This window comes from Chionomys nivalis, chromosome 21 (assembly GCF_950005125.1).
Source record: "Chionomys nivalis chromosome 21, mChiNiv1.1, whole genome shotgun sequence".
NCBI lineage: Eukaryota > Metazoa > Chordata > Mammalia > Rodentia > Cricetidae > Chionomys > Chionomys nivalis.
This window is the reverse complement of record NC_080106.1, coordinates 56,853,368-56,872,828: the sequence shown is the minus strand read 5'-3', so window position 1 is coordinate 56,872,828 and position 19,461 is coordinate 56,853,368. Positions and strand designations below refer to the sequence as shown.

The 19,461-nt window shown below is 40.5% G+C and overlaps 1 pseudogene; it reads right to left on the bottom strand.

The window, feature by feature from the left end:
- Positions 1–10,703: 10,703 nt before the first annotated feature.
- On the bottom strand, positions 10,704–15,978 carry LOC130863411 (uncharacterized; annotated as a pseudogene).
- Between the last annotated feature and the right edge of the window lie 3,483 nt (positions 15,979–19,461).

The following is a 19,461-nucleotide window of genomic DNA, read 5'->3' as shown; positions in this document are numbered from 1 at the left end:
AATTTGAATTGAAATAAAAAAGACAAGAGCTTTAAAAGGCTGAGACAAAGGCAGCAGTGCTAAGATATGTGCTAAGCCTTGCCTTTCCAGTACTCCTTTCACAACAATTAAATAATCAAGACGTCAGGATATTTTCAAATTTGAGGAAAAGCTATATAAAAGACTAACAAAAGATGTTTAAGTCAGAAAATCTTTTAATACTGAAAACTACAGATCTGTATTTGTTCATGTATCCCAGTGGTATTATTTATATAGGACTGATCTCCATTGATGTAACATAGAATTTAATACTGAGAACAACAGATCTGTGTTTGTTTATGTATCCCAGTGGTATTATTTATATAGGATTGATCTCCATTGATGCAAAATAGGATTGCTTGCCTTTGATTTCTCAGAATGGCAGATTACTGAGTAGGTCATGAAGTTGAGAATATGCTGGTCAGCTCCTAATGGCATTTAATGGCTCTAAGGCACTACTATCCTTTGGTCCTCGTTGCTCTTAGGATGAACTGACAGGTATAGACGAAGATTTCTAAATATAAGATCAAAAGGAAAAAATTCTGATTATCCTGCTATGTACCTATCTACCTATGCTACAACATGGTTGGAAGCTGAATGTTTTCATTGGTGTAACTAGTAGTTTTTTTTTTTTTTTGGTTTTTCGAGACAGGGTTTTCTGTGGCTTTGGAGCCTGTCCTGGAACTAGCTCTTGTAGATGACTAGTAGTTTTTGTTAGAAGATTGATTCTACCCCTGTGGAGATCAGCTACAACTTCTATCTAGTGCCTTTGCTAAGTTGCAAACAAGTGGAAGCCCACACAAGGCAAGACAATAAGGTCAGCTCACTGTAGTCAGGCTCAAGTTGCCTGGTATTCTATTCAGTACCTTCACTAACCTTAACTAAACTTGAAGACCCTCTTTCCTCAAAAGTCTATAAATGTATTTTCCTTTGTTCTCATTTTTGTTGTTACTTCTACTCCAGATTCCCCAGCAGCAGGCAGCATCACTAAAGGATGTTTCCTTAAATCTGATTCAGTGCATCTCTCTAGTGAATCTCAAAAGTATCTTTATTACTTAAAACAGTTTTTATTCCATGTACAGATATAGAGAATGTCATTTTGGCATATTAAAATTCTTATTATACACATATTTAGGAAGTTATAAATTATATAGCTCAGAAAATTTCTCTTAATTCTAAAGTATGAATTATTTTATTCAAAAAGCAACTTACAAAAGTACTACTTTAAATACCTTCAGTACTTGTCAGGAGACACTGCGCTTTTATTAAGGTTGAGCATTTGTGGATATGCCTAATATTATCTCATATACATTACAAACAAAAGGAGGTTCAAGGCCCAGAAAGATGAATCAGTAAGTTAAAAGGTGTTTACCACCAATACAAACAACATGAGCTTAAATCCCAGGATCCACATGTTTCAAAGAGAAGAAACTTCGGCAAACTGTCTGTTTTCTGTCCTCCACACATGCAAAGTGTGGCACACTCATACATGTACAAACACAAACAAATGAATAAATGATTTAAAAAAAAAACTCTTAGGGACAGGAGAGAAGGCTCAGTGGTTAAGAGCACTGGCAGCTCTTCTGGAGGACCTGGGTTCAATTCCAAGCACCCACATGGCAGCTCACAGTGTCTGTACTCCAGTTCCAGGAGACCTGATGGCCATGGCAAAATACCAATGCACATAAAATAAAAGTATTTTTTAAGAAAATCCTTTTTAATAAAAAACAAAACAGGTTCAACCTATATTGGACATTTCCACCCCTTGTGGTGAATACAGTCTCAAACCAAAGCACCAAAGCTGAGGTGTCTAACATATCAAAGCAGACCTGGCCACCAGGTTCTCCCAACATCCCTCAGTCCATACCTGTTACCAGGGTATTACTGGCATACCCTGTATCCTACTCTAAACTTCTCCAGCCCAGGGGCTGGTTTGCCCTTCCCCTAGCTGCTCTTCCCTATATAATCCAGCCATTTTGGCTAAATTGATTTTGCTCACTCTGGACCTTCCAGATGCCTCTGGCTATGCTCCTTTTTATCTACAATAAACCTACTCTTCAATCTACTTAGAAGCAATCATGTCCTTATTTTCTTTTCCTTCATTCTTAATTTTTTTCTCCTCTTATTTTCACTCAACCCACCTGCAGCAGTTCTAATTCCTTTCTGGATCCCCTTGTTGTCCCCTGAGGCCTGAAAGTCACTAAGAGTAGAGCTCTGAAACACTTCTACATTCCATTTCAGCCCAGAACAGACAGATTAGCCCAATGCTACTTTCCTAAATGACTTTAGAACCTCAAATCTTCATGTGTGTATTGTGGGAGAAGTTGTTAGATAGATAATTAGGTATTAGCAGACTGAGACAGCACTGAGTTAAGAAACCAATTAAACAAAGGTCTGGAATAGCAGGACTTTAATTATTGGTAAGAAGAATGTGATCTGATTCTTATCTCTGGCCCTAGAGGCATCCAGGGGTACCTAAAGAAACATTAACAGATAACTAAAGCTGGCTCCAACAGCTCTGAACTTTTAAAGATTTTTATGTAGAAGGAGACACTCTTGATAAAAAGTAAGGACATACCATTGCTCCCTCCTAGAAAAAACAATCTAAGCAAGCCCATCAACCACTTCAAAGTCCCCCAGGAAAATCTATACTACGTTGTGTGTCTTGTCTCTATTCTTGACAGAGATCACAAGGAGTCTAGGCCAAGATTCCAGTGACAATATGACTTACTGACTTAATTAGCCATTTCAGTTCAGGTCGGAAATAAGGACAGAATTATACCAATAAAGACATTACCAATTTCAACTGAAGAGAACAGAGAAAACAGGAAGGAATGAAGGTCAAGTTGTGTTTCTTCAATTTCAGAGGACCACACCACAGTTAGGGTGGGTCAGAACAACCTACTCAGAGCCTCAGGGGCAGGACTGTGCTCACAAATACAAGCACACAGGTGGTGACTCATGAAAGCAGATAAAGGCAAATCCCTACACACAAAAAAAATTTTTAAGGCCAGCAATACGACTCAGCCAGTAAAGACTTCTACTGTGCAAAGCTGGTGACCTGGGTTCTATTTATGGAACCTATGTAAAAACAGAAGGAAAGAATTAACTCCACAAAGTTGGTCTCTGACTGTACACTGAAGCATGCTTGCCCACATACATGTCAAACATAGATACATAGAATATTTTTAAATAACTAAATAAACTGAATGCCTTATAGAGCTAGAAGGCATAGCACTAGCTCCCTAATCGAAGAGCAAAGAATTAAACCAAATATCATTTTGAATCTTTAAGTAATGGAATTTGTTATCTTTTCCGATTTTATGATAGCTTGTATAGGGGCTGAATTATGCAGGCCCATAATTCTGAGAATTCTGAGTGACCTACAAGAAGGTGGTAGCCTGGCTTTTTGATAGTAAAATAACCTGACACCATCCTAACAAGTGGTCAGGGTATGCTAATGTTATTCTGTTCCTTCTATTGTAATTAGGAAATTGCCTGGAGAAGAGATGTTTTCAGTAGACATGACAAAATAGGCATAGGCAGGAAGTGACCTAAGTCATCCCTCCCCTTCCCAGCTAGGAAACAGAATGCTAATGAACTTCCCCCTCAGTTTACCTTTGTTTTAAAAAAACTGTTTGGAAAATAAATGGTGACTTTTCAGGATGTGATTTGAGATTTTCAGGATCTGAATGATCCCTGAACTCCCTCCAAATACTGTTAAATGAATAGCATCTTCATTTCCATGCCTCCACTCTGGTATAAGAAATTATTTATGTTGGGGCTGGTTGCCAACAAGCTTGAAACACGTACCCCCTTTCTTTCTTCCAATTTCTCCCTTTTAGAATGAGAATCTAAATCCTATTCTGGATTCACCATTGTATTTTAGAAGTACCTATCACAGGTTCACAGCTGAAGAGGGAAGGGGACTCATTGTGAATGCATCTGAGTTTTGCTCATATCTGATTAACAATTAGAGGAGATTTTGGATTCTAGACTATTGAGAACCAATACTGGAATGTGTTAAGACATTTTGATTACCAGGATGAAACAAACATATTTTGCAAGTGATAAAACATTACTGGGGGGGATGAAACAGTATAGACTCAACTATCCCTCCCAAACTCAAATGCTGATGCCTTAACTCACACACACCCATGCCTATACTAGAGTCTGGGCTTTGGAAGAAGAGATTAAGGTTAGATAAGATCAGAGAAGGGATTGCCTGAAACAACAAAATTGATGCTCTTGTTGGAAGAGGTATCAGTCCTTCTAAAATCTGAGAATACAAGGAGACTACTACCAGCAGGCTATAAAAAGACCTCACCAAAAACCAAACCCTTCTAGGACCTGGCTCTTACAATGTCAAGTCTCCAAAACTATGAGAAAATAACCTTGTGTTTAAGTCACAATCTCAAGTATTCTGTTATAGCAGTCAAAGCATACTAGAATATGTGAATATGTTTTATTACCATTGGTTAATAAAGAAGCTGTTTTGGCCTATGGCAGTGCATAATACAGCCAGGCAGGAAAACTAAACTGAATAGAGGGAGATGTCTATAGCCACAAAGGAAGCAAGAATTGAAGTAACAAACCATGAGCCTTATGGTAAAATATAAAACAATAAAAATGAGTTAAAGATGTAAGTTAGTTAATAAGAACTCTGAGCTAATAGAATATAATTAATATTAAGCCTCAGAGAGGTTATTTCATAAGCAGCTTTGGGAACAGGTGGGCAGAGAAATACCAGTCCAGGAGGACCAGTGGGACAGAGAATACTTCTAGCTACAATATCTCAATAATGCAGTTATGAAATAAAACCAGTGCATGAGAATCAAGGACTGAACCAACTAAATTACATTCCTACCTCAGCACTATTTATTTCCAGATGTTTACCTACATGTATATATGTGCACCATGTGTATACCAAGCCCAGAAAGGCCAGAAAAGGAACTGGAATTGACAACCAGCCATGGTCCTCAACAAAAGCAGCAAGCACTCTTAACTACTAAGTCATCTATCTCTCTAGCCTCCAGCACAATCATTTTTATAAGTGAAAACTAGCCATGTATGGTGGCAGGTGCCTGCAATGCCAGCACTCAGAATGAGATCAAGTCATACTCAGCTACAGCAAGTTTGAGGTCAAGTTAGGAGACAAGGAACCCTGCTTCAACATAAAAACAACAGTGAGGATGAAACCAGAACATATATATATATATATATATATATATATATATATATATAGCCATGCACATACAAACTAGTCACATCACTTAATGGGTGCTAACTGGCTTGTTTTCTACTTTTAAGGATCAAATGGAAGGTTTGGTGCATGCTAAACATATGTTCTCTGAATATCTCTCAAGATTTCTCATTTTAGATAAAGATTGGGAAGTTCTAAAATACACAATTTTTTAAAATGTTCAGCTCACAGAAACAACAGATCAGCTCTTAAAAAGAATTAAATGGAGAAAATTAATCAAACCGAGAACCATTAGCACAACCAAACACAAATTAACTAACCTTGTGGTTTTGTTCTTTAGTAGCCTTTACTTTATAAAATCACAAACCAAATTAAGGTCAAAATCAGAGTAAGAAAAAAGACACTAATCAGAAGAGACCAAAATCAAAGTAAAGTAGGGTGTTACTTACGATAAAAGAAAGGAACAAACTTCACTGTGAGAGAAGCTGGCTTGTATTTCTGTCTGCTCTTTTCCACAGAACTAAGGATTCGTCTATCATTTAAAAAAAGTCAATAACAATTTATAACACGAAAAAGCAGAGGTGGCACAATTTAAAAAACAATTCCAAAACAGATTTAACATCCTGATTTGGGTTCACATACTGAATAAACATCTTCAGGACTGGTACAATGTTCAAAGAGAAGTTGAAACAAGTTAAGTCCTTATCGATTAGAGAACATTTTTATTACGAATTGTGATAGCCAACTTAAGTCTCCAAATAACTGGGAATTTAAAAAGAAGCCAGTATTTAAATTCCCAATCTGCAGAAGAATTTGCATGGCAGTCCTGAGAAAGTGATAGCTAAGATTATGACAGTATTCCTTGGAAACCGCAGAAGCCAGTGACTGACCTGTGCTTTACTGAGGTTTTATTCAGATACAGTGAGTCCAGACCTTTAAGTTCCCTCATTTTAAGGATGCAAATTCAGTAAAAAAAAAAAAAAGGGATTATCTTTTAATGAAAACTCCAGGAGTTTCCATGGATATTTTCTATAAACTTTAACAAGGCCAAAAAAATGTATGCAGGCTTTTACTAAGAGTACTTCAGTCATTTCAGTTCAACACAAAATAAAATCACTTAGATAGACAAGGTGATAAAAATATTGGAAATAAAGCCTGTTAAAACCAATAACATTATCAAATAGTGGAATGGCAAAATTAAAAACTAAAATTAAAATTATAAGGATTTTTATCATGTCTTGAAAAGTAATTTTAATATTATTAAAAGCACTGAATGGAAAAATACCCGAAACTACCTAGAAATTCTGTTTATCTTTAGGATACAGGTGTACACCAGTCTCGCCCTTTCTAATAGGAAGTTCTTATTTTGGACTTTCCTTAGTGCTTTCTCACAATTAGACTTGGACTATGCATTCATAGATGAACTACTAAATATTACAGAGACAATAACATCTTTCTCAGTATCATGTGTGAAGCTCTCACTGATCATAATTTTGGTTACCCAGTCAACTTTATTATAGTGAATAATACTGACATTAATTTTTCACTTGCAAGTAACTAGTAATTTATACAAAGACATTTTAAGCATTTATATATTATGCTGCTAATCAGAACTTGCCTCTAGATTTATCGTTTATTAATGATCTGTGACGGACACAATCTTATACTCTGACACATAAATCAAAATGCTGATTTTCTTTCAACCCCAACATCATCTCTGTATTTATTATCTACTACTACAAGAAATTTAATTTTTTCTTTACCAAGTTACTTAGTAGTGGTATGAATTCATATTTTTTTTCTTAATAGTTTATTATTCTTTTCTGTGATTATTTTTTGTGCGTATATTGTCACATTTGGTAAACAGAGCTTAGGGCATAACTAAACAATTTTTTTTCTCCATGGACAGGCAATGATACCTACTAAACTTACAGTAAGCACAGTAATGAACTAATAAACATTTGAATAAACAGCTGAATAAACAAATAGGCATTTTTGTATATCCCTTTTCCCAGCCTGGTGGTAAGATGGAATCTGGTCTCTAGGGAATGGTAGGGAAAGCATTTTACCACTGAGCTATATACTTTAAGCAGAGGGTTTTGCTGCTGTTGCTGTTGAGTTTTTCATTTTGTTTTATTAGTATACTTTAGTTCCTCTGAGTTACTATTTAAGAGTCTCCAAGTACAATCAAAATAAAGTTAACAGATTAATATTTCCATGAAATATGAAAAACATCCCTTGCGTCAATTAAAAATTCTTAACTTTAAATGTTCCTGAATATGAAACGATGCTGCTTTAGCTCACATTTTTTCTACCTGATTCTTTTGGTAAACAGTACACTTATTATAAATGACCATTTAATTTCACAATCAGTTTAAAGAAAAGATACAAGCTACTGCTATGAGTCATTTGGATAGGTCTTCCATATTTTTCCTTGTAAGTGTATGACTGAATCTATCAAGTCAAAAACATTGAAATCTGACCTTATTTTGCCACTTGCCACTGAAGCAGCTCTACTACTGAAGAATTTTTAAGTATATCAGAGAACATAAAAACAGTTCCCAGCATAATGCTTCATGAAATACCATATACACTTCTATCATTAATGTATGCTTTTCTTCGTCTGGCCACCTGACATGTGCTCATCTTCCATCATGTGTTATATAACATCATGCTATTTAAAACTTCCCATTGTTCAAAATTTCAAAAACTGGCCAGGCAGTGGCGGCACACCTCTTTAATCCCAGTACTCAGGAGGCAGGTCTCTGAGTTCAAGGTCAGCCTGGTCTACACAACGCATTCCAGCACAGCCAGGGATAACAGAGAAAGAAACCCTGTCTCAAAAAAAAAAGATTTCAAAATTTTGTTTGTTACTAACAACTGCTTTACTTATTTTGTTTTAGGTTGTTATCAAAGCTACCTTTATATACATCTTGACTCCTTTTACCATGTTTAAATTTGTTTTGCAGGGTTGGAGAGAAGGCTCAGAGGCTAAGAGCACTGATTGCTCTCCCAGAGGTCATGAGTTCAATTCCCAGCAACCCCATGATAGCTCACAACCATCTGTAAGGAGATCTGGTGCCCTCTTCTGGCCTGTGGGTAGGACTCTGCATACATAATAAATAAATTCCTTTTGCTCTGGTTTTATTTTTTTTTAAAAAAACAAGCCTCTGTAATATTCAGACTGACAGTTCTTATTTTATCTGCTTTGCTGCCTTTAAAGAAAAAGAACAATGTCACTGTTTCAAAACTTTAATAGATTTCCTTAGAGTTCTTCATTGTTAAATGCAGTAAGTGGGAGAGAGAAAAGTGGGAAGAAGAGATAAAATTTTCTTTGCAAAATCTCTAGCATCAAATCAAAGTAGAGGAAAACTGAGTCACTGGAACTAAAACAATAAATTACTAAAAAGCCTACAATAAAAAAAGAGCTGAGAGCTTGCTATAACACTGAGGAGACAAATAGCTTGCTACAACACTGAGGGGATCAAGACAGAGCACCAAGAGATCAGGCTTAGAGAGACCTCTGAGGCTTTCTGAGACAGACATTCACAGTACAGAGCAGACCAAGAAAAACTCCCAAACACTCAGACAGTCACTGCAAGGATTGGACCAAGACACAAAGACACTGTAGGCCTCATCTGAAGGAAGAAATGGGTAGGCACCAATACAAGAATTCCTCCAACAACATAAAAAGCAACATGGTAACACCAGAACCAAGCAAAAACAAAACAGGAAGACTTGATCATCCTAACCCAGAAAAAGCAGAAGAAAACAATGATAAACTGAAAGACCCTCACCCAGTTGGGTGCAGTCCCTAGGGGGAGAAGCCCATGACCCAATTAACCAGTCCAGCAGATGCAAGAAGCAAGAGGCTTTATTAACATATTAATAATAGCGCCACCCGGTGTCTGTAGTCTCCAAAGAGGGAGAGCACCCCGAATAGCAATTCCAGCAACGTTTTATAGGCAAAAACCACAACATTATAATAATGGGTATAAGGTACAGAACGATTGGATACAACATTTAGCATTTTGGATCAGTTCTAAGCCATAGCTATTTGTTCCTTCTATTTCCCAGAAATACCATAAAAACCCAAACTCTGTCCTGGAAAGTCCCCAAGCCCTATCATGGGCACTAGGTGTTTTTGGCAGGCTGGTAGTAGGGTACTGTGGTCAGGGTGCAAGTTTCCTGGCAGGCTGGTGGTGCAGGTTACTGTGGTCAGGGTGCAAGTGGCAGTCAGGGCTATTTTGCAAGTTTTATACTTTTCCATTGCTGATTACCATCTATCTAGGGCATGTGCTAAAAGCAGCTGCAAGCAGGCTTTTTGAGTTGGGGTCTTATTTGAGTTGGGGTCTCACATTTCCCCCTTTTTCTTATAAATGGCTTTAATCTTAAAGCCATATGATCCTACACTTCTGTATCCTGTTGCTTTAATATTTGATATTGCTGTGTAATCACTAGGACTTGAACTACTAATAATCTATCTCTAATAAATTAAAGTAAGTGGTTTAATATGCCGGGCTCAAAGGTGAGCAAAAGCAACAAAATAATGAAAGGCCCCATCACAGTGGATATAAGGGTCGTCATCCAGGGGGATTTATTGAACCATCCTTCAAACCATCCCTGCTGGGCATCATATTCTTTGCGTCTCTGCTTGAGGCGTTCCCTAAGCTTAGCCATGGAATCTTGAATGACCCCAGAATGATCAGCATAAAAATAGCATTCTTCCTTAAGGGCAGCACATAATCCCCCTTCTTTAAGAAATAGCAGATCCAGTCCCCTTCTGTGTTGTAGGACCACCTCAGACAGGGAGGTGAGGGATTTTTCTAACAGGGAAATGGAGTTTTCCATGTCTGTGCTTATGACATCCTGGAGGTGGGCCAGCTGGTTTCCCTTGAGAGATAAAAGAAATGTTAAGGGGTAGGCAATATCCCATAGTGCAAGTCCATTTACCTGTTCCTTCCCTACAATCTCCTGTTTTTAGTATTTTTCAATGGGGGGCTTTTCCCAGCCATGGTGGACTATAATTTTATCACAGGAGAAGAATGGTTTCCAATATGCATTACCTGCGGCTTCGCAACCCAGGCAGTGCAAAAGTATTTCCCATAGCCTCCACATCGGTGGACAGTAGCCTAATTTCTTCCATCCCGGGGAAAACATAAAAATCAAGTGGAGCAAGAAGACACTGCCTAATAAGATTGGAATAGCCCTCTATCCCATCACCTCCAGAAGTTGGTTCCATTATTAAGTGTCAACTGATTATGTTTATAAGCTGCTATGTCCCATGTATCAAGTGCAGCAGCTAATTGGCAAAAATCGGGGCTGAGGTTAGGCCACCAGGTCCCAGGAAGGTGAAAGCCAGTGATAGACCAGACCATATCCCCCGTTTGGGAGAACACCAGCCAAGTAAGTTGTTTGGGCATGTGAGGGCTCCCTAAGACCCTGGCATGCAGGGCAAGGAGGGTTAAGGTCATAAACAATGCTAAACCCTGACAAGTCTTATCTTTAGCGGGTTTTGAGAATGTTGGAGCTTCCATTCTGGGTCAGAGGTTGACTGTTGTCCTGGTGTGGCCACTTTCACGTGGGATGCATGGATCCAGGCCGCAATTCCATCTACCTTGAGAGCAGTGGGGGTAGTCAGGAGTACAGTGTAGGGTCTTTTTCAGAGAGGTTCCAGGTTCTTAGTCTGATGTCTCCAGACCCAAACAGAATCTCCAATCTTGAAAGGATATGGGCAAACAGGAGCTGGGCCGGCATCTTTATAGGCAGCAGCCAGGGGCTTCCAGATTTCCTGTTGCACCAACTGCAAGACTTGCAGACCAGCCTGCATAGAAGGAGAGGTGGCATAAGCAGCAATATCAGAGTCAAAGAATGATATAGCTGGTGGTGGTCCTCCATAGAGGATTTCAAAGGGGGTGAGCCCATGAGGGACTGGCGGATTTCTGGCTCTGTATAGGGCCAGTGGTAGGAGTTGAACACAGTCCTTAGTGTCCATCTCAAGCAACAATTTAGTTAAAGACTCTTTAATTGTTCTATTCATTCTTTCTACCTGTCCTAAACTTTGGGGTGTATACGCATAATGTAATTTCTACTCAATCCCCAAAACTTGGTCACTGACTTACCTGGGAGACAAAGGCTGATCCATTATCTGATCCGAGTACCTTAGGCAATCCATACCGGGGAAAATTCTCCTTTAGCAGTTTCTTGACCACGACCTGCTCAGTTTCCTTTTTTGTTGGGAAAGCTTCCACCCATCCTGAGAAACTATCTACAAAAACTAAGAGATACCTGTAACCATACATTCCTGGCTTAACCTCAGTGTAGTCCGTTTCCCAATGGACTCCAGGCCTATGTCCTCTGAGTTGAATTCCTTTTTGTCCAACGTGTCTTCCAGCATTAACTTGGGCACAGGCTGTACATCTATTTATGATCTGCTGAATTAAAGTCTCTTTTCCAGGTATATAGCTATTCATCTCTTCTCTATTTAAAAGGGTGGACATCTTTTTCGCACTCAAGTGAGTCAATTTGTGAAAATGGGTTAAGAGTTCTTTTGCTACCTTCTGAGGCATTACAGTCTTTCTTTGATATATCCAGCGGTGGTGGCATGGTCGTAGTCAGTGCCAAGTTTTTGTACTATGTCCAAATCATTATCCTCATATTCAGAGTCCTGATCAAGATTTTGGCTAGCAGGTTTAGATTCCACCAGGATTGTTACAGTCAATAGCTAGGGGCCTAGGGTGGCTCGTTTAGCTGTCTTGTCCTTCATATGATTTCCTATAGCCATAGGAGTGTCTCCCTTCTGATGTCCTGAGCAATGGATAATGCTTAACATTTTAGGGAGAAATAGGGCCTTGAGTAGGGCCAAAATCTCTGATCTGTTTTTGACTTCCTTTCTCTCTGAGGTTAGGAGGCCTTGCCTTCTATATATTTCCCCATAGACATGGGTTGTAGCAAATGCATATCTGCTGTCAGTATAAGCATTAAGTCTCTTACCTTCTGCCAATTGAAGAGCTTGTGTCAGAGCGATTATTTCTGCCCTTTGAGCAGAGTTACCTGGGGGTAAAGCACTGGCCCATATGACTTGTTTGCCGTCCACCACTGCTGCCCCCACTTTCTGTTTGCTGTCCAGCAAGTAGCTGCTTCCATCCGTGTATGAAGTGATCTCTGCATCCTCCAGAGGCTGGTCAGATTGGGCCTCGTCCCATGTGCTTCTGCCAGGATTCACAGACAATCGTGAGGTGCTTACCCTCCTGGGTTGGGAAGAAGTGTGACAGTAGGCCTGAAATGCACCTGGTCAGCGTCTAGCAGCAGAGATTGGTAATGTGTCATTTGGGCATTTGAGAGCCAGTGGTTTGGGGGCTGGTGGACAATGGATTCTACGGCATGGGGTGCTATTATAATAAGGGACTGCCCCACGGTCAGCCTGTTTGAGTCTTTTATGAGGGTACCAATGGCCGCTATAATCCTCAGACATAGGGGCCACCCCAATGTCACATGGTCCAGTTTCTTTGAGAGATAAGCAATTGGCCTCCTCCAAGACCCTAGCTTCTGGGTGGGGACCCCTTTTGCGAACCCATTTCTCATCCACAAAAAGTTTGAAGGGCTTTGTCATATCAGGGAGCCCCAAGGCAGGGGCTGACAATAGGGATGTTTGATAGTATCAAAGGCCCTCTGGTGATCCTCAGTCCAGACAAAGGGAGTTCCCTGTTTGTTTAGTGGATATAGGGGTGCCGCTATTTCTGCAAACCCCAGGATCCAAAGTATACACAATCTGGTGGTCCCCAGAAATTCCCACATTTGTCTGGAGGGGCTGGGGAATTGGGATGTGGGATACAGCCTCCTGTCGTGAGTCTGTGAGCCATCTCTGTACATTTTCTAACTGGTACTCCAAGTAAGTGACTCTGGTCCTGCAAATCTGTGTCATTTTGTCGGAAGCACGATAACTCAATTCTCCTAGGGTCTGCAGTACGGCCCCTGTACCTGCGATACAGTCCTCCTTAGAGGGAGCTGCCAGTAGCAGGTCATTCACTTACTCTAGCAGGATTATGGTGGAATGTTATTTTCTAAAGCTTGTTAAATCTTGATGTAGAGCTTCATCAAATAAGGTGGGGCTGTTCTTAAATCCTTGGGGCAGTCTGGTCCAAGTCAATTGCCCCAATATTCCAGCTTCTGGGTCCCTCCATTCGAAGGCGAACTACGGTTGACTCTGTGGGCACAGTCTTAGGCAGAAAAATGCATCTTTCATGTCTAACACTGTGTACCAGGTGTGAGATGGTGGCAGGGTGCTCAATGAATTGTAAGAATTGGGCACTGTTGTGTGAATGTCTTCCACCCGTTTGTTAATTCTCTCAGGTCTTGCACTGGTCGGTAGTCCCCCATTCCAGGTTTCTTTACTGGCAACAGGGGAGTGTTCCAAGGGGAGTGGCAAGGTGCCAGAATTCCTTGGTCCAAAAGTCTTTTTATGTGAGGTTTGATACCTTGATAAGCCTCATTTGACATGGAGTATTATTTTATAGATACAGGGGTTCCTGAGGTTTTTAAATTAACAATAATTGGAGGCTGTCTAATGGTCAAGCCCATTGCCCCGGTTTCAGCCCAGGCCATAGGAAATTTTTGAAGCCAGTCCTGGAGAGGCTCAATTTGCTCTTTGAGAGGCTGCTCAAACAGCTTATATTCATCCTCCAATCTCACAGTTAAAATTTGGAGGGGGCTTCCATTAGGACCTGAAACTGTGGCTCCTTTTTCCTGAAAATGGATTTGCACTCCCATTTTGGAGAGCAAATCTCTTCCAAGTAAGGGGTAAGGGCAATCTGGGATGTGAAGAAAGGAATGGGTTACTTTACCGGAGGCGAGGTGTACTTTCCTTTCGGTGGTCCATCAATATTGTTTGCCTCTGGTTGTTCCTTGCACCCAGACAGTTCTCTCGCTTAAAGGTCCATGTGTTGTGGTCAAAACCGAATGTTGTGCTCCTGTATCAACTAGGAAAGTTACTGGCTGCGCCCCAACTTGTAGGGTTATACAGGGCTCAGGGGGGTGCTCCTGGCCCTGACTGCACTAGTCTTCATCTAGGGCTAAGATCCATGTAGGTTTTTTTCTCTGCTCTTTAGGTTTCTTAGGGCAAGTCTTTGACCCAATGTCCTTTTTCCTTGTAGTAGGCACATTGGTCACAATCCACCTTAGGTCGCCTATTGTCTCCCATCCTATCTCATCTCCCTGACTCTGGTTTAGACTGCACTACGGTGGCCAAAATTTTGCTAAGTTCCTTGCTTCGCTTTCTATCCCTTTTCTCTTCCCTTTCCTCTTGTTCCTTTCTAAACCTGTCCTCCCTTTCCTCCTGCAACTTTCTCAATCTTTCTTCTCTCTCTTCTGGAGTTTCTTACTTGTTGAAAATCTTTTCTGCCTCTTTCATTAAATCCTGCAATGTATAATCCTGCAAACCTTCTAATCTCTGCAACTTATTCCTGATATCTGGTGCTGACTGCCATATAAACGCCATGAAAACGTTTCCCTACTGGTAGGGGTTATTTGGATCAAATGGTGTATACATACGATATGCCTCCATTAGCCATTCTAGGAATGCAGCTGGAGTTTCCTCCGGTCCCTGAGTGACCTTTCTTATCTGGGACAAATTAGTCGGGCAGCGCCCTGCTCCTTTGAGGCCCGCGATGAGTACCTGAGGGTAAAGACATAGGTGTTCCCTACTGGCCTGGGTGTTATAGTCTCAGTTGGGGCGCATCAGAGGGAATGTGGTATCAATCTTATTGGGGAGTTGGGTTGGGGCTCCATTATCTCCTGGCACATTCTTTCTGGCCTCCAAAATTACTCATTGTCTCTCCTCTGAGGTCAGAAGTGCCTGTAATAGTTGCTGACAATCATCTCAAGTAGGTTGATGTGTCAAAAGAATTGACTCAATTAGTGTGGTTAGGGCAACAGGATCCTTGGAAAAGGGAGGGTTATGATTTCTCCAATTATATAGATCTGAGGCTGAGAAGGGCCAATATTGGACCTGATTACCGGGCCCTCCCATTGGCCTAAGATGGAACAGTTGGGCCTCCTCCTCTCATATCTCTCTGTGACCCTTCAGCCTGGCAGCCACAGGGGAGTCCGTATCTCTCCCTCCTTCTTTACCAGGAGTGATCCCTGAACTATCTGGGGACAGGGTTCTGCTTCTGGGACTATCAGTCTCTGCAGCCAGCTTGGCTGCCGCTGCAGTTGGGGGTGGCTGAGTGGGTGCCAGTATGGAAGATCACATCATCATCTGGCAGCACTGGTTTAGGATGGGTTTTGGGGCAAGTTTCCTCATGGACTGGATAGAGAGAGGAATGGACTGGGTTGGTAGGTCCCAGAGGAAGAGGGGAGTAAGTAGTAGTTGGGGGAGGAAGAGGGATCATAGGGGAGGACAAGGGGACAATTGGGGCTGTTGGAGAGGTTAGGAGTGAGTCAGGCTTTTGGGAAATAAAAGATGCCACCCAGGGTGGAGGGTCCTGGGCCAGGCTTTCCCAGGTGATAATATATGGAACTTGGTCAGGATGTCCATGGGGTCCTGGGTTGAAGACCTGTTCTTTGATCTGTAAAATAACATCTATGTTAAAGGTTCCATCTTGGGGCCAGTCAACATTGAAGGTTGGCAATTCTGAGGTGCAGAAAATCTGCCATTTCTTCTTTTTGACTTCCACCGATTGGTTGGTGGTCCGGTTTTGTACTTTATTCCAGTGATCTAAGGTCAGACTTAAGGGGGTGGTTATAGTTTGTCCCATGGTGGGAGGAGAAGAAAAGACAAAGTAATAAAAGTACACAAAACACAAAACAATACTGACAAAGACAGCACAGACTAGAAGCTGCGCAGCATGAAATCTGCGTAAAACCGAAAGCAGATTCTCAGACATGAGAGCGGGGACTCAAACTCTCATATCCCAGGGATGAGGATGGCCTGTTCATCCTCAACCACTCAGACCATCCCTGGAGCATCCTCCACGGCTAGGATCGGAGAGTCTGTGGGCCCATCAGCCTCTCTCAAGATGCCTCCAAAACAGAGCCATATGGTACCAGAAGCTGCTGGCCAGACATACCTCCTGATGGAGGCTGGGATTGGGTTGGGGGTCTCCCAAATATTTTGCTCAGCCTCCAAATGAAAGACCCTCACCCAGTTGGGTGCAGGCACTAGGGGAGAAGCCCCACGACCCAATTAACCAGTCCAGCAGATGCAAGAAGCAAGAGGCTTTATTAACATATTAATGATAGCGCCACCTGGTGTCCCTAGTCTCCAAAGAGGGAGAGCACCCCGAATAGCAATTCCAGCAACTTTTTATAGGCAAAACCCATAACATTATAATAATGGGTATAAGATACAGAATGATTGGATACAACATTTAGCATTTTGGATCAATTTTAGGCCATAGCTATTTGTTCCTTCTATTTCCCAGAAATACCATAAAAACCCAAACTCTGTCCTGGAAAGTCCCCAAGCCCTATCACGGGCACTAGGTGTTTTTGGCAGGCTGGTAGTAGGATACTGTGGTCAAAGTGCAAGTTTCCTGGCAGGCTGGTGGTGCAGGTTACTGTGGTCAGGGTGAGAGTGGCAGTCAGGGCTATTTTGCAAGTTTTTATACTTTTCCATTGCTGATTACCATCTATCTAGGGCATGTGCTAAAAGCAGCTGCAAGCAGGCTTTTTGAGTTGGGGTCTTATTTGAGTTGGGGTCTCACAAAACATAGCTTTATGAAAATGGAGACCTTTAAAAAGGAAATGAAAAGCTCCCTTAAAGAAATAGAAGAGAAGATAAACAAAAACTTAGAAGAAATTAATAAATCCCTAAAGGTACCCAAGAAAACCAAGAAAAAACAATCAAACAGGTGAAGGAAACAGTTCAAGACTTGAAGACAAAAATAGAGGTGATAAAGAAAACACAAACTGAAGGAATTCTGGATTTGGAAAATCTGGGTAAATGAACGGGAACTATAGAGACAAGTAAAACCAACAGAATACAAGAGATAAAAGAAAGACTCTCAAGCGCTGAAGATACTATAGAGGAAATAGACTCATTGGTCAAAGAAAACACATTAAATCCAACAAATTCTTAACATAAAACATTCAGGAATTTTGGGACACCATGAAAAGACCAAAACTAAGAATAATAGGGAAAGAAGAAGGAAAAGAACTACAACCCAAAGGCACAGAAAATATAGTCAATAGAATCATAGAAGAAAACTTTCCCAACCTAAAAAAGGATATCCCTATGATATCTGGAAGCAAGATGCTTCCAGACCACCAAGTGACTGAATCAAAAAAAGTCTCCCCACCATATAATAATAAAAACACAAAACATACAGAATAAATAAAGAATATTAAGAGCTGAAAAAGAAAAAAATGGTACATAACATATAAAGGTAAACATATCAAAATTACACCTGACTTCTCAATGGGAACCGTGAAAACCAGAAGGTCCAGGATAGATGTGCCGCAGACACTAACAAGACCAAGGATGCAAGCCCAGAATGTTATATCCAACAAATCTTTCATTCACCATCGATAGAGAAGCAAGATATTCCAGTACAAAAACAGATTTAAACAATGCATATCAACAAACCTAGCCTTACAGAAAGTATGAGAAGGAAAACCCCAACCCAAAGAAGCTAAGTGCACCCACAAAAACACAGGTATCTGATAATTCCCACCAGCATAACCCAAAGAAGGAAAACACACAAACACTACTCTTGAAAAAATAATGAGAATTAACAACCACTGTCCCTTAATACCACTCAATACCAATGGACTCAATTAACCTATAAAAAGACACAGGCTGGTAGGTGCTGAGAAGTTCCATCTGGACGGGCGTCCCTGTTTTGCTGTTGAGGAGTTCATCTGGAAGGGAACGGTTCCTGCCCCTACACTGAGGAGATACACCCAGAGAGTTAGTCACAGCAAAGACTGGTCTAAGACACCAGGCCTCTCCTGGCTCCATTTGAAGGAAGAGATGGGCAGGCGCCAATGCAAGAATTCCCCGAACAACTTGAAAGGCAACGTGACATCACCAGAATCCAGGAATCCCGAAATAAGAAGTGTACACCCTAATCCAGAAGAATTAGAAGAATTCGACTCAAAAGTGAATTATATGAAAATAATAGAGGACCTTAAACAGGAGGTGAAAAACTGCCATAATCAATTAGAGATTACAAACAAAAAGGTAGAGGAAATGAATAAATCTCTCAAAGATACCCAAGAAAACCAAGAGAAACAAGAAAAAGTAATCAAACAGGTAAGGGAAACGGTTCAAGACTTGAAGAATGAAGTGGAAGTAATAAAGAAAACACAAACCGAGGGAAGGATGGAGATGGAAAATTTGGATAAACGAACAGGAACTACAGAGACAAGTACCACCAACAGATTACAAGAGATAGAAGAAAGAATCTCAGACACTGAAGATACCATAGAGAAAATAAACACTCTGATCAAAGAAAACAGCCTAACCAACAAATTCTCATCACAAAACATTCAGGAAATCTGGGACACAATAAAAAGACCAAACCTAAGAATAATAGGGATAGAAGAAGGAGAAGAAGTACAGCTCAATGGTCCGGAAAATATATTTAATAAAATTATAGAAGAAAACTTTCCCAACCTTAAGAAAGATATTCCTTTGAAGGTGCAAGAAGCATACAGAACACCGAATCGACTGGATCAAAAAAAAAAAAAACCATCTCCTCGTCATATAATAATCAAAACACAAAACATACAGAATAAAGAAAGAATATTAAGAGCTGCAAAGGAAAAAGGTCAAGTTACCTATAAAGGTAAACCTATCAGACTTACACCTGATTTCTCTATGGAAACCATGAAAGCCAGAAGGTCCTGATAGATGTACTGCAGAAACTAAGAGACCATGGATGCAAGCCCAGACTACTATACCCAGCCAAGCTATCATTCACTATAAATGGAGAAAACAAAATTTTCCAGGATAAAAACAAATTTAAACAATACGTAGCCACAAATCCAGCCTTACAGAAAGTAATAGAAGGAAAATCACTAACCAAGGAGTCCAACAATGCCCACAATAACTCAGACATCTAATGACCCTTCACCAGCACAACTTGAAGAAGGGAAACACACAAACTCTACTACCGAAAGAAAGAAAGAAAGAAAGAAAGAAAGAAAGAAAGAAAGAAAGTAAAAATAACCGGAGTTAACAACCACTGGTAATTAATATCACTTAATATCAATGGACTCCACTCACCTATAAGGAG